General features: G+C 48.6%; 1 protein-coding gene across 3 annotated transcripts in view; it reads left to right on the top strand.

Annotated features, from left to right (window-relative positions):
- The window catches only part of cdip1 (cell death-inducing p53 target 1), an 80,137-nt gene that overhangs the window by 46,009 nt on the left and 20,522 nt on the right, over window positions 1-13,606 (top strand). For 2 of the 3 annotated variants that reach the window (XM_038819724.1, XM_038819725.1), the window contains exon 2: window positions 3,784-3,955. The exons of the other annotated variant lie outside the window; for it this stretch is intronic. The gene's annotated coding sequence lies outside the window, so the exon portion shown is untranslated. The remainder of the gene's footprint in view (window positions 1-3,783; window positions 3,956-13,606) is intronic. 3 annotated transcript variants of the gene reach the window in all.

Here is a 13,606-nt window from a genome sequence, read left to right as displayed (position 1 = left end):
AATGCAACTAATAATTCTGCTGCCACTTCCCTTAATACCTTAGGGTGCAGGCCATCAGGTCCTGGGGACTTGCCTGCCTTCCTTTAGTCCCATTGGTTTATTCAATATTGACTCCCTAGAGATGGTTATTGCACCAAGTTCCTCTGCATTAACTGTAGTTTTGGAATTTTTAAATTATCTTCTACCATGAAGACAGGCAAAATATTGGTTCAGTGCCTCCACCATCTGTGTTCCCCATTATTACCTCAAGTATTGGCCTCTAATAAAGGGCCAACATTTACTTTAGCTGTTCTCTTCCTCCTTCTATACTTATAGAAGTTTTTGGTATCGGTGTTATGTTTTCTTCTAGGTTCCTTTCGTAGTTCATCTTCGATCTCTTGATTTTATATTTAGGAGACTTTTGCTGAACCTTGAAGTTCAACTAATCCTCCAGTTTACCACTAGCTTTTGCAGTATGGTATGCCCTAGTTTTTGCCTTTGTCTTCCTTGACTTTCTTGTTTATCCATGGAACGTTTTCTCCCTTTTCCAATTCCTCTTCCTCTCAGGAATATACTTTATTGAGAAGTATTATGAGGATGGCTTTCAACTGTTCTTGTTTCGGAGATAACAGATGATTTATTTGTATTTCAGGGTGTTTAATTAACACGGGGAGTCGTCTGCTTCGCAGTAGGTGACACTTTATAGCTGAATTATCTCCTCAAAATCCCCACTGTATCTTCAAACGCCTCACTTGGTCTAGTATTTTCTGAGTGTAACTCATATCTTGTTGCAATCTTTGGTCTAATGGCAGTAGTTTTTTCTCGGCACTATGCACCCTATCATGTGCTTCCTGTTCCCAACATAACTGATTCTTGCAGGAGAGAACGTCTGTCCTGAACAATCCTGAATTCTGCAGCTTATCTATCTGTTCCCTGAACACTTTACACCTTTTACTCAGCTGTAAAGCACTCTGGGTGTGTACTGTAAACTAACCTATAAGGGACTTTCTCCAAGTAGGTGTTTCCTTTCTGAAGCTCTTTAGAAACCTATCAAGGATATGCTCGTAACCTCTGTCACAAAAATTCTTCTACAGCTCCCTGGACGTTGTTTGCTCCTGTCTCTGTTGTTAAACTATCAGTCACGTTCTAGTATATGCCAAAGCCACTGATATCTTTGTTTTACTACTCTACAATCTGGGGGGTTGTTCGGCTATAAACCTTGTGATGGAGCCCTCAACCCCCCAGTCAAAGTTCATGGTACAAAGTTTCCTGACAGCATTCTATCACTGTCCGTCTCTACGCAGTTAGTTTTCTGTAGTAATCCACGGGAGGCAGGAGTGTAAGCCTGACTTGTCTACTTTTATATCCCAGGTACATCACTTGTGGGGCCAGAAAAACACATTTTTCCCTTGTTAGCCCTACGCCTGCCTTTGCGAAACGCCTGAGCTCTTCCTCCAGGTTCCTTAAGTGTTCCCTGTTTGTCCTACCCGTGATTAAGACATCGTCCAAATAAATCGCCACCTGCGGTAGTCCCTGCAGAATATTTTCCATCGTACGCTGGAATATAGCGCAGGCTGATGACACTCCAAAAGGTAGCCTAGTATAACGAAAAAGGCCCTTCAGGGTGTTGATCGTAGCAAACTTCTGGAAGCCCTTGTCCAGTTTTAACTGCAGGTAGGCGCGGCTCATGTCCAGTTTCGTGAACAAAAGCCCACCTGCCAATTTGGCATATAGGTCGTATATTTTCGGGATTGAGTGTTTGTCCAGCAGTGCGTATTTGTTTACCGTCTGTTTGAAATCTCCACAGAGACGTATCGAGCCGTCTGGCTTCAAAATTGGTACAACCGGCGCTGCCCATTCAGAGAACTGTACTGGTCTGATAATGCCGTCGCGCCGTAACCTTTCTATTTCGTCATCTACTTTCTTCCTTAATGCAAAAGGTACCGGCCTGGCCTTACAAAATTTCGTAAATGGCTTCTGGGTCCACGTGCAAAGTTGCTTTGGCGCCTATGATTTCCCCCTTCCTGGAAGACCTCCGGGTATTTTTGGAGTACTCCGCTCAACTGCCCGCTTCCACTCTGGAAAATTTTCATCCAATCTAATTTTAGGTCTTTCAGCCAGTTTCGTCCAATTAAGCTCGGTCCGGAGCCCTCTACTATCGTCAACGGTAATCTGACCAATTGTTTCTCATATTCCACGGGTACATGAGTCGTGCCTAGAACTTCCAGGGGTTCCCCCATGTAGGTTTTAAGTTTTGTCGATGTTTTTGTTAGGGTTAGTGGCTGGAGTCCATCTTTGATTTTTCTAAATGCTGCCACTCCCATTACTGATACGGCCGCACCTGTGTCTATTTCCATTATTGTCGGCCGCCCGTTCACCCGTGGGGTAATCTTAATGGGTTCTGCTTTCTTCGTTGCAATATTATATAATTGTTCCCCTTTGGAGGAGGATGGGGCGTCTAGGTTGTGTACTTCCCTGCGTCCCCACCTGCTATTCCTCTTTTGCCACCTCCTTCTGTCGCTGTTACCCCACTCTGTCTGGTGCCAGAAACGGTCCTTCTCTGTTGGGGGAGCCTCAGCCGGTACTTCCCTCTGTCTCCAGTTAGTCCTGGCAGACTTGGGGGCAGTTCTGGGGTTTTCCTTTTTCCCTCTATTCCTCAGGTTTTTCCTGAGAGCAGCCATCTGGTAGCAGGACCCGTTGTGGTAGTCCCTCTCACAGGTATCTACCTCCATTGGCGTGCCCTGTAGTTCCTGCGCCCCACTTGCTGCCTTTTCTAGGGTCAGTGCGAGCTGTAACGCCTGCCTGCAGTCTAGCTCCGTTTCCGCCAACAGGCGTTTCTGTATTGTGAGGTTGTTTGTACCACACGCTAACCGGTCCCGAAGCATTTCATTTAGCGTTGGGCCGAACTCTCATTTTTCCGCCAGCCTTCTTGGGCGGATCAAGAAATTCGTGACTGACTCCCTGTCTTTCCGCTTCGCTGTGTAGAATCTGTACTTACGCAAAATGTGGGGTGGTTTTGGGTCGTGGTGCTCTTTCACCAATTCCGTTACTTCTTGGAAAGTTTTCATGTCCGGCGCATTGGGATGAGTCAGACTACATATAATGGCGAAAGCTGAGGGTCCGCACGCCGACAGCAGGATAAGCCGTCTCCTTTCGTCAGTCAGTATATCATTTGCCCGGAAGAAGTAACACATTCTCTCCACATACTGGGACCAGTCCTCAATAGCCGGGTCGAATGCCTCTAACCTCCCAAAAAACGGCATTTTTAAAATGGCAAGGTTTACCCTCCGAGTGCGGCAGCTGGTCTCCGCAAAATTCTTAGTTTACCTCATCGCCACTGTAGTAATCCATGGGAGGCAGGAGTTCCATCACCACACCAATATTTATTTACAATAACGATATTACAGGAGCATCTACAAACAGTGCTGCTAGCAGTCCAGTCAACTTAAGACTGGCTCACAAAGCCTACCCAGGTGCTTATATGGGCCCCCTCAATGAGCTATCATTGAGGGAGCTCATACTCCAATTGGCCACCCAATAAAGCCAATTGGAGTTCATTACATTTTCAAATCTGCGTTTTCTTATTAACTTGTTTACATGAGATTTATTTTAGTGGTCTGGCCTCCCAGCTTCGGCTACTGTCTTTCCTGACTGTAACTCACCAGCACGGCCCTGTCTCCTATCCTGGCGCCTCACTACCCCGAGTTCTCCCACAGTTTCTTTGATACTCGGCCAGATCATTTCAGACAGGTTTACTGCACTAACTATGGGTGGTAACTAAAATATCCTTGCCCTTTTTTGCAGAGCTGTTCTGATACGGGTACCCTGCTCGCAGCACCAATTGTTGTGGTTTTACTCTTCCACAAAATAATCGGAGGCAACTCAGGCACAGAACGATCGTTTATTGACCAACGTGTTGGGAGAGCCCAGCTTCAGAGAGACCTACAGAACTGACTCCGCCAATCTAAATAATCAGGTGACGATTATACAGAGTGTAGTTACATAGATAAGAATATTGTTTGCATTGGGTCATGTCTGTTTTAAGTTTTGCATTAAACAAAGTTGAATATGTGCACCCAGGCAGAGTGAGTGTTCTCTACCCTACATTTTTCTATGGATCCCTCCCTACTTGGTGCCAGACCCAATATATGTGTCTGGTTCTTGGTTCAAGTTAGAAAAACATGTTTGTTAACGTTTATGCTGACTGCTGTAGATTGTGCTGTTGAATAACTGTTGAGGTCACTGATGTCTGGAACATGTTGCCTTGACCCTCATTCTGTCTAGATGGTGCCACATCAGCTTTTAGCTCACATCTTTATGAAAACTGACCTTTATTGCTTTAATATAATGTACTACATTGTATAGATGCAAAATTCTGAAGAATAGTTGTTAATTACCCTAATAGATTGCTATTAAGTAAATCCTAATCATTTGTCTTCCCACAACAATGTGTGAGCTGAATTGGTGTGGGATAGAATAAGTCAGCAGAGTTCTGGACCAGCTGAAATCTCTGGAGGGTGGAGGCCAGCATTGGAGTAATCCATTCTCGAGGTGACAAAAGCATGGTTGCCATTTGCGAAGGCTATTGGCAGAGTTGGGTTTAGAGTGGTGGTCTTTGTGATACTGGATGTAGAGTTAGGACCTTGGCTCAGGATCGAACAGCATGTTCAAGTTGCAGCACCTCTGCTTTAGCTGAGGATAAAGGGCAGGAAAGGGAGCATATTTCTGCAAAAAGGTGTTTGAACGAACAGAACCTCCAGGGTTATAATTACTTCCAATGCCATATGCTGAACGAGACAAGTAGAGGTTAGTCTTGCCAATATGAAGGATGGTGGATGGTGTAGAGTGCTGAGGGTTTAAGACTATGGGACACTGCTAGTGGTTGGGAAGGCTGTGTCATCTGGATGTTTTTCATCTGTGTTCTTGCAGTTAAATAGGACTATCAGGAGGGATTTAAACCTTTCAGGGAGGTGGGAGGAGAAAATCAACATTGCGAGAAAGTAGGAGCGCCTGTGAAGTTAGGGACAGCAAACTAAGCAAGGGTTCTGAACGTAAATGCACAGAGCTCAAGAAATAAAACCAGTGAATTTGAAGCAGAAATTCAACTCAAAGGGTTTGCTGCAATGACCATTAGAGACCTGGCTACATCATGGGTGTGATTTTAATTCATTCAAAACCCATTTGCAAAGTTAGAAGCTGATCCTGTGATTGAGAGCACAATATTCCAGGCTGGAGGATCTTTAGGAAGAATAGAGAGGTCAGTAAACGTAATTGGTTAGTATGATCAACAAGTAGAATTAAGGAATAGAAAAGGACACAACTTAGTCTCTGGTAGGAGCTGCCTTCCTGACCTGATCAGGCTGCAGGATCTTTAGGGAGGACAGAGACGTTAGGAAAAGAGTGGATATACCTATTGCTGAGCGATAATCACTGAAGTTGAAATAAGGGATTTCAGTAAATATAATTGATTAGTGTGATCAACAAGTAGAATTAAGGGATAGAAAAGGACACAAGTTAGTCTCTGGTAGGAGCTGCCTGCTGACCTGATCATACTGATATCATGGCACAGTATATAGAGATTGTGGTAGCACGTATCAAAACAAAAGTGGTTCTAAGCAGGTTATGCTCTGGTTGTAAATGTTTAGAATCTAATTAGGACATTTTTCTAGAACAAAGGAACACAGTTTACATGAAATATAAAAATGAGTAATAAATCATAATTAACAATCTTGTGGCAAGGGAACACCTTGCAAATAGTAACCACAGTAGGATTGAATTTGATGTTGGATTTGCGAAGGAAGGGAAGTCAAAATCCAAAGTTTTTTAAGCATGATAAACGTTTCAGATATCAGACTGTTAATGGGCAAACCCACATTCAAAACAGTTTTGGCACATTCATAGAATCCCGACACTGCAGAAGGAGGCCATTTGGCCCATCAAGTCTGCACCAGCCCTTGGAAAGAACACCCTACTTAAGTACATGCCTCCGTCCTATCCCCATAATCCAGCAACCTCACTTAACCCTTTGGGCCAACCCATCTAACCTGCACGTCTTTAGACTGTGGGAGGAAACCAGAGCACCCGGAGGAAACCCACGCAGACACGGGGAGAAAGTGCAAACTTCGTGCAGACAGTCATCCAAGGCCAGAATTGACCCCGGGCAGCAGTCGTCGCCACCTTGCACAGGTTACAAGTAACTTGTTTTTATATGGCATCTTTAATATAATCACACGCCTCTGGGTATTTCTGGAGGCATAATAAACAAAGATATGACACTGGGTTGGACAAGGAGATATTGGGGATAATGGTCAAACAAGTACAGTAGTTTTTAAGGGGCCGTTTAAAGGAAGAAAGTGAGTGAGAGAAGCTGAGGGGGTTTAGGGAGGGTATTCCAGAACTTGGGGTCTTTGCAGCTAAATATAAAGCCACCAGTGGTGTAATGATTAAAATTGGAGATGCTCAAGAGGCTGAAATTAGAGAGAAGTGTGAATAGTTTTGAGGGTCGTAGCACTGGAGATGATAGAAATAGGAAGGGGCGACTTCCGGTGGTGGCGATGATTGAGTGAGCCTCACATTCGGCGGGCGCTCACTCCGGCGGAGCTTTAGGGGCTGATTTCCCGCGATAGCGGGACTGAGGAGTGGCAAAAAGCCGGCCGCGGAAGTGCAGGAGAGCGGGCTGCAGTACATGGAACCGCGGGAGTCCAGGAAGCAGAGGAAGAGAGAGAGAAAGGGACAGAGGCAAGGAGCAGAGGAAGCTAACCTGGAAACTAAGATGGCGGACACACGGACCTCGGACTCAGCAATCCAGCAGGTGCTGGATAACATGCTCCAGGTGATGAAGAGCAGTTTTGAGGCGCTGAAGCGGGACAATTTGGACCCACTTCAGAAGGCAGTGGATCAGCTGAATCAGAGGCTGGATGCTCAAGATGTAAAAGTTAAGGAGCTGGGAGAGGTGGTGGAGGAACAGGCGGATGCGCAGACGATTGCGGCGTTAGAAGTTGACAGGCTGAAGGAGCGGCAAAGAAGACTGCTGGACAGAGTGGAGGAGTTGGAGAAAAGAGCCCGCAGGAATAATGAGGATCATCGGCCTCCCGGAGGGAGCTGATGTCGCAGCGTTTGTGGCAGACCTGTTGATGCAGCTGATGGGGGCTGAAGCCTTTCTGCGACCGCCGGAGCTGGAGGGGGCATACAGAGGGCAGGGGCGGCCGGGAGGACCCCCCGTCCGATGGTGATCAGGTTCCACAGGCTCGTGGACAAGGAGCGGGTGCTGCAGTGGGCGAAGAGCGCCAGGAGCAGCACGTGGAACAACAGTGTTCTCTGTATATACCAGGACCTAAGCCAGGAGGTGGCTCGGCGGCGAGCAGCCTTGAAACAAGTCAAGGAGGTGCCGTTCAAGGAAGCACGTGAAGTTTGGTCTGCTGTTCCCGGCCCGTCTTTGGGTCGCGCATCAGGGTCAACACCACTCCGAGCCTGAAGAAGTGATGGACTTTGCGAGGGATATGGGACTGGTCCCTAAAAGAGGTCCGACGGGCGCGAATTAGGACACGAGAAGTATCATACGAAGGGACGCCGAATGTACCTGGACCGCTGTTCAACGGTTTGCTGTGTTAAAGGTGCCAAGCGGGACATTTGGGACTATTCCCTTTGTTTTTGGTTACTGTGTTTTTTCTATGGTTTTTTTTGTTCTCCTTCCACTTTTTTCTGTTTTTTCCTTTTTGTGTGGATTTTTACTTTTTGTGGGGCTCGCTGAGTGCACTGGAGCCGGTATTGTAACTAAGGGTGGCCGGTCAGCGAGGGGGGTTAAGGATGTGGGTTGGGGGGTTTTTGTTTTACTGATGTGCATGCCTTCCTGTGCCAGTGAGTTTGCTCCAGCGGGTTGGAGAGGGGGATGGGGCACCGGGGAGTGAGGATGAGGACAGGGAAACAATGGGAATGAGACAGGGGTGCGCCGGAGTGAGGAGTCACCGGGCTAGCAGATTGGCTAGTAAAGGAAGTCAGGTGGGGGGGGGGGGGGGGGAGAGAGAATACAGCCAATGGGTGGCGGGGGTGGGGTTACCGGGGGATGTTGCTTGGGGGGGTGGGGGGTTGTTCTGTTGACGTGGGAGGGATTTGAAGTAGGCAGTGGGAAGGAGGTCGAGGGTGGAGGCAGCCAAGAATGGCGCGACGCACGGGCTGGGGGCTGGCCCGAGAGAGGCTATGGCTGACCGGGGGGGGGGTTGGGGGTTGGGCCCCCAACCAGGCTGATCACCTGGAATGTCAGGGGACTGAATGGGCCGGTTAAGAGGACACGGGTGTTCGCGCATTTGCGGGTTCTGAGGGCGGACGTAATTATGTTGCAGGAGACACATCTGAAAGTATCTGACCAGACTAGGCTAAGGAAGGGCTGGATTAGCCGGGTCTTCCACTCGGACTTGGACTCGAAGTCCAGGGAGGTGGCAATCATGATCAACAAGCAGGTGCAATTTGAGGCGGAGGCTATAGTCGCAGACAGGGGGGGCAGATACCTGATGGTAAGGGGCAGACTGGAGGGGAGAAGAGTGGTGCTGGTGAATATATATGCCCCGAACTGGGACGACGTGGACTTTATTAAAAGAGTGCTGGGGAAGATCCCGGACCTGGACTCTAGTAGGCCACTAATGGGGGGGGGGGGGGGTACTTTAACATGGTCCTTGACCCGGTGCTTGATCGGTCGTGTCCCTGAACGGGTAGACTCCCAGCAATGGCAAGGGAGCTGAAAGGGTTTATGGAGCAAATGGGGGCAGTGGACCCCTGGAGAGCCAGACAGCCGACGGGAAGGGGTTACTCGTTTTACTCGCACGTCCATAAAGTATATTCTAGGATAGACTTCTTTGTCCTAAGCAGGGACTGTATAGGGGAGGTAAAGAACACGGAATATTCGGCAATCACTATCTCAGACCATGCCCCGCAATGGGTAGACCTGCAGGTCGGAGGGGCGAATCACCAATGCCCACAATGGAGGCTAGCCGTGGGACTGTTGTCGGAGGAAGGGATCTGTGAGAGGCTTCGGAGGTGTATCCAAAACTACTTGCAGGTGAATGATACGGGGAGGTCTCAGCGGCGACCCTGTGGGAGGCGCTAAAGGCAGTAGTGCGGGGAGAGTTGGTGCTCAATTGGGGCACACAGGGCCAAGGCGGGCAGGGCAGAGATGGACAGAGTGGTTAGGGAAATGGGTCAGATAGACGAGGAACACGCGGAGCCCCGGGGGAGGATTTACTCGGGGAGAGGCAGAGACTACAGGCGGAACTGGGGGCGCTATCCACGAGTAGGGCCGTGGAACAGCTTAGGAAGGCGAGGGGTGTGGTGTACGAGCATGGGGAAAAGGCTAGCAGATTGTTAGCGCAGCAACTCAGGAAGAGGGAGGCGGCCAGGGAAATAAGTAGAGTGATGGATGGGGAGGGGTGCAGAATGGAGGATCCGGCAGGATTGAATAAGGTATTCCGGGACTTCTTTAGCAAGCTGTACACTTCGGAGTCCCCGGAAGAATCGGAGGAGATGAAAAGGTTTCTGGACGGGTTAACATTTCCAACAGTAGGTGGGGGGCGAGTGGATGGGCTGGGGGCCCCGATTTAGAGCGGAGGAGGTATTGGGGGGCCGACAGGCCACGCAGTCTGGGAAAGCCTCGGGGCCGGATGGATACCCAGTAGAGTTTTATAAGACGTTCTCTGAGTTAGTGGGTCCGGTCTTGGCGAGGGCTTTTAATGAGGCAAGGGACAGAGGGATCCTGCAGCCGACGATGTCACGCAAGCCACCATATCACTGATATTGAAGCGGGGTAAGGACCCAGAAGCGTGCGGGTCATACTCCCTGATCAATGTAGATGCCAAGCTCCTGGCAAAGGTACTGGCAATTAGAATTGAGGACTGCGTACCGGAGGTGATTGGGGATGACCAAACTGGGTTCGTGAAAGGCAGGCAGCTGTCGGCCAACTTGAGAAGATTACTCAATGTGATAATGATGCCCCTGACGGGCAAGGAGGTGGAGGTAGTGGTGGCGATGGATGGCGAGAAGGCCTTCGACCGGGTAGAGTGGGGCTATCTATGGGAGGTGCTCTTACGGTTTGGGTTCGGGGAGGGACTGGTGAATTGGATCAAGCTATTATATCAGGCCCCGAGGGCCAGTGTCAGGACAAACCGAGAAGTGTCAGAGTATTTTCGACTATACCGTGGGACCAGACAGGGCTGTCCGCTCTCCCCGCTGCTGTTTGCGCTGGCCATAGAGCCGCTGGTAATTACACTGAGAGCCGCAACGGGATGGAAGGGGATGGTTAGGGGGCGGGGTGGAACACAGGGTCTCTCTTTATGCGGACGACCTGCTGCTGTACGTGTCGGACCCATTGGACGGGATGGAAAGTATACTGGAAACATTGAGGAAGTTCGGCCAGTTCTCATGGTACAAATTAAATATGGCCAAGAGTGAAATGTTTGTGGTGCAGGCAAGGGGCCAGGAGAACAGGTTGAGAGAGCTACCAATTAGGCTGGTTGAGGAAAGTTTTCGGTATTTGGGGATCCAGGTGGCGCGAAACTGGGGCAGGCTGCACAAGTTAAATTTGGCCAGGGTGGTGGAACAAATGAAGGGAGCGTTTCGGAGATGGGACGCACTCCCACTGTCGCTGGCAGGGAGGGTGCAGACTGTAAAGATGACGATCCTCCCTAGATTCCTGTTCATTTATCCCACAGTCCCTCTTCAAAAGGGTTACCAAGATGATCATGAGCTTCGTTTGGGTGGGAAAATCCCCGCGGGTGAAGAAGGCGATGCTTGAGAGGAGCCGCAGCGAGGGAGGGCTGGCATTGCTGAGTCTGATTAACTATTACTGGGCGGCTAACATCGCTATGATAAGGAAGTCGATGGTGGGTACGGGGTCTATCTGGGAGCGGGTGGAGGTGGCTTCGTGCAGGGGCTCCAGCTTGACAGCCCTGGTCACGGCTCCTCTACCCCTGCCGCCGGCCAGGTACTCCACCAGCCTGGAAGTGGTGGCGACCCTGCGGATATGGGGCCAGTGCAGGGGGCATGTAAGGGAGGTGGGGGCGTCTGTCTGGGCGCCAATCTGCAACAGCCATCGGTTTGCCACCGGGAGTATGGATGGGGGGTTTTGAGCATGGCGGCGGGCGGGGGTGGGAAGGGTGGGCGATATGTTCCTGGAAGGGAGCTTTGCGAGTTTGAGGAGCTTGGAGGAGAAATTTGGTCTGGTAAGGGGAAATGATTTTAGGTACCTACAGTTGCGGGACTTTGTCCGTAGACAGGTCCCATCCTTCCCACGCCTCCCGCCAATGGGGATCCAAGACAGAATAGTCTCTAGGGGGGAAGGAGGGGAGGGTAGAGTCTCTGATATTTATAAGGTGCTCATGAAGGGGGAAGGGTCCCAGACGGAGGAACTAAAACTCAAATGGGAGGAGGAGCTAGGTGGGGAAATGGAGGACGGGCTGTGGGCAGAAGCCCTGAGTAGGGTGAATTCGACCGCAACATGTGCCAGGCTCGGCCTGATTCAATTTAAGGTCGTTCACCGAGCCCACGTGACGGTGGCCCGGATGAGCAAATTCTTTGGGGTAGAGGACAAATGTGCTAGGTGCGCAGGAGGACCAGCGAACCATGTACACATGTTTTGGATGCTTAGGGGGTACTGGGAGGGATTTGCAGGGATTGTGTCCTGGGTACTAAAAACAAGGGTGGCGATGGGTGGCAATTTTTGGGGTTTCGGAAGACCCGGGAGTCCAGGGTGAGAAAGAGGTCGATGTTTTGGCTTCTGCTTCCCTGATAGCCCGGCGACTAATATTATTGGCATGGAGGGACTCAAAGCCCCCGAAGACTGAGTTGTGGCTTTCGGACATGCCGAGTTTTCTGGGGATGGAAAAAATTAAGTTTGCCTTGAGGGGATCTGTACAGGGGTTCGCCCGAAGGTGGCAACCATTCATTGACTTCTTTGCGGGAGAGTGAGCGTCAGCAGTGGGGGGGGGGGGAAAGAGTAGAGTAGGAGGGATAAATTGGCGGGTAGTGCCGATGGGAAAGGAGCGGGGTTGTGCAGTATGATACGATTGAAGTATTGAATGTACGTGGATGTTTGCACATTTTTGCCTTTTTTGCTTTCTTTTTGTTGATGTCTGTAATTGTTTACAATGCCGAAAAACTACCTCAATAAAATTGTTTGTTTTAAAAAAAAAAGAAATAGGAAGGGGCTAGTCTATGGTGGATTTTGAAAAGGAGGGTTAGAATTTTCAATATCTAGTCATTGCTTAACTCAACGCCAGTGTCAGTCAGCGAGCAAGGGTAAAGAGTCAATGAGATTTGATGTGAAGGGTATGGACGGCAGAGTCCTAGGTGACTTCAAGTTTATGGAAGGTAGAAAGTGGGAGGCCAACCAGAAGAGTGTTGAAACAATCGAATCTGGAGGTAGCAAAGGCACGGATGAGGATTTCAATTGCAGACATGAGGCAGGGGTGGAGATGGACGATTATTATGGAGGTAGAAATAGGAGGTCCTAGTGAGATGGCTTGGATATGGGGTTGAAAGGTCAACTCGGATTAAATATGACATTGAGGTTTAAAACAGTCTGGTTCTTCACCCCCTCCCAATGTTACCACGAGTCAATGGCGAGGGAGTGAAATTTGTGGTAGGGATCAAGATAATGGCTTCACTCTTCCAAATATGCAGTTGAACAAAATTTCTGCTCATCCATTATGATGAGAGGCAAGTATAAAGACAGTGGAGGAGTTCAGAGAGATGGCGAGGTAGAGCTAGGCGTAGAGTTGGAAACTGAGGTGTTTTGGGGTAATAACATTGAGAGGCAGCATGTGGATGAAAAATAGGTGAGGGGCAAGGAAACTGTGTGTCAGGACACCTGAAGTTAACTGTGCAACATGTGAAGAGAAACCGGTGATGGTGATTCTCTGACTGCAAATACTTTGATAAAAAATGGAACCAGCTCAGCCCAATCCCAGCTAGCTGGACCAAAACAAAAAGGCATTGGCAGAATCAGTACCCCAAAAGGAAAAGGCTCCTAATATGTAGTTAAGCAACCATGAAACAGTGCCAAGGTTAAAAAAAACAATAACAATCAACAGAGAAGAAATTGATGCAAAAAGGACATATGGGCAAGAAAAACACTGAAGACTTACAAAAGCTGACAGTAAACATTTTCACAGCTATATTGAAAGAGTACCGAAGGAGCATGTAGATCTATTAAAATTAGTACAAGTGACACTACTTGGCAACCTAAAAATGACAGACTTGTTAAATTAGTTATTTGTATCCATTATGAAAACAGATACAGAGGATACAATTCCAAGGTATGGATCAAGAGAAAGAACTTGGTGAATTTGATGAGTTTTGGTTTAAAAATGATACACGGAAATAATAGGACAAATACTCAGGACCTCATGATTTCCACGTCAGGGTATTAAATAGGTCTGTAAATTGCAGGTGCATAAGCCATCATTCCCCACATCACACTCGATTTGGGAATTGTAATCATCTGGATTGGAAATGAAAAGTGACTGCACTTCAAATGGAATCCATTGTCTGCAAAGTGCTCAGGGATCAGTTCATTAAAGTTGCGTATAAATGCAAGCTTATTTTTTCTTTCTCTGTCGTCTGCTCCAGCCCTAGCTTGGTT

Source organism: Scyliorhinus canicula, chromosome 15 (genome assembly GCF_902713615.1).
Source record: "Scyliorhinus canicula chromosome 15, sScyCan1.1, whole genome shotgun sequence".
NCBI lineage: Eukaryota > Metazoa > Chordata > Chondrichthyes > Carcharhiniformes > Scyliorhinidae > Scyliorhinus > Scyliorhinus canicula.
This window is presented reverse-complemented; position numbering and strand designations above follow the sequence as displayed.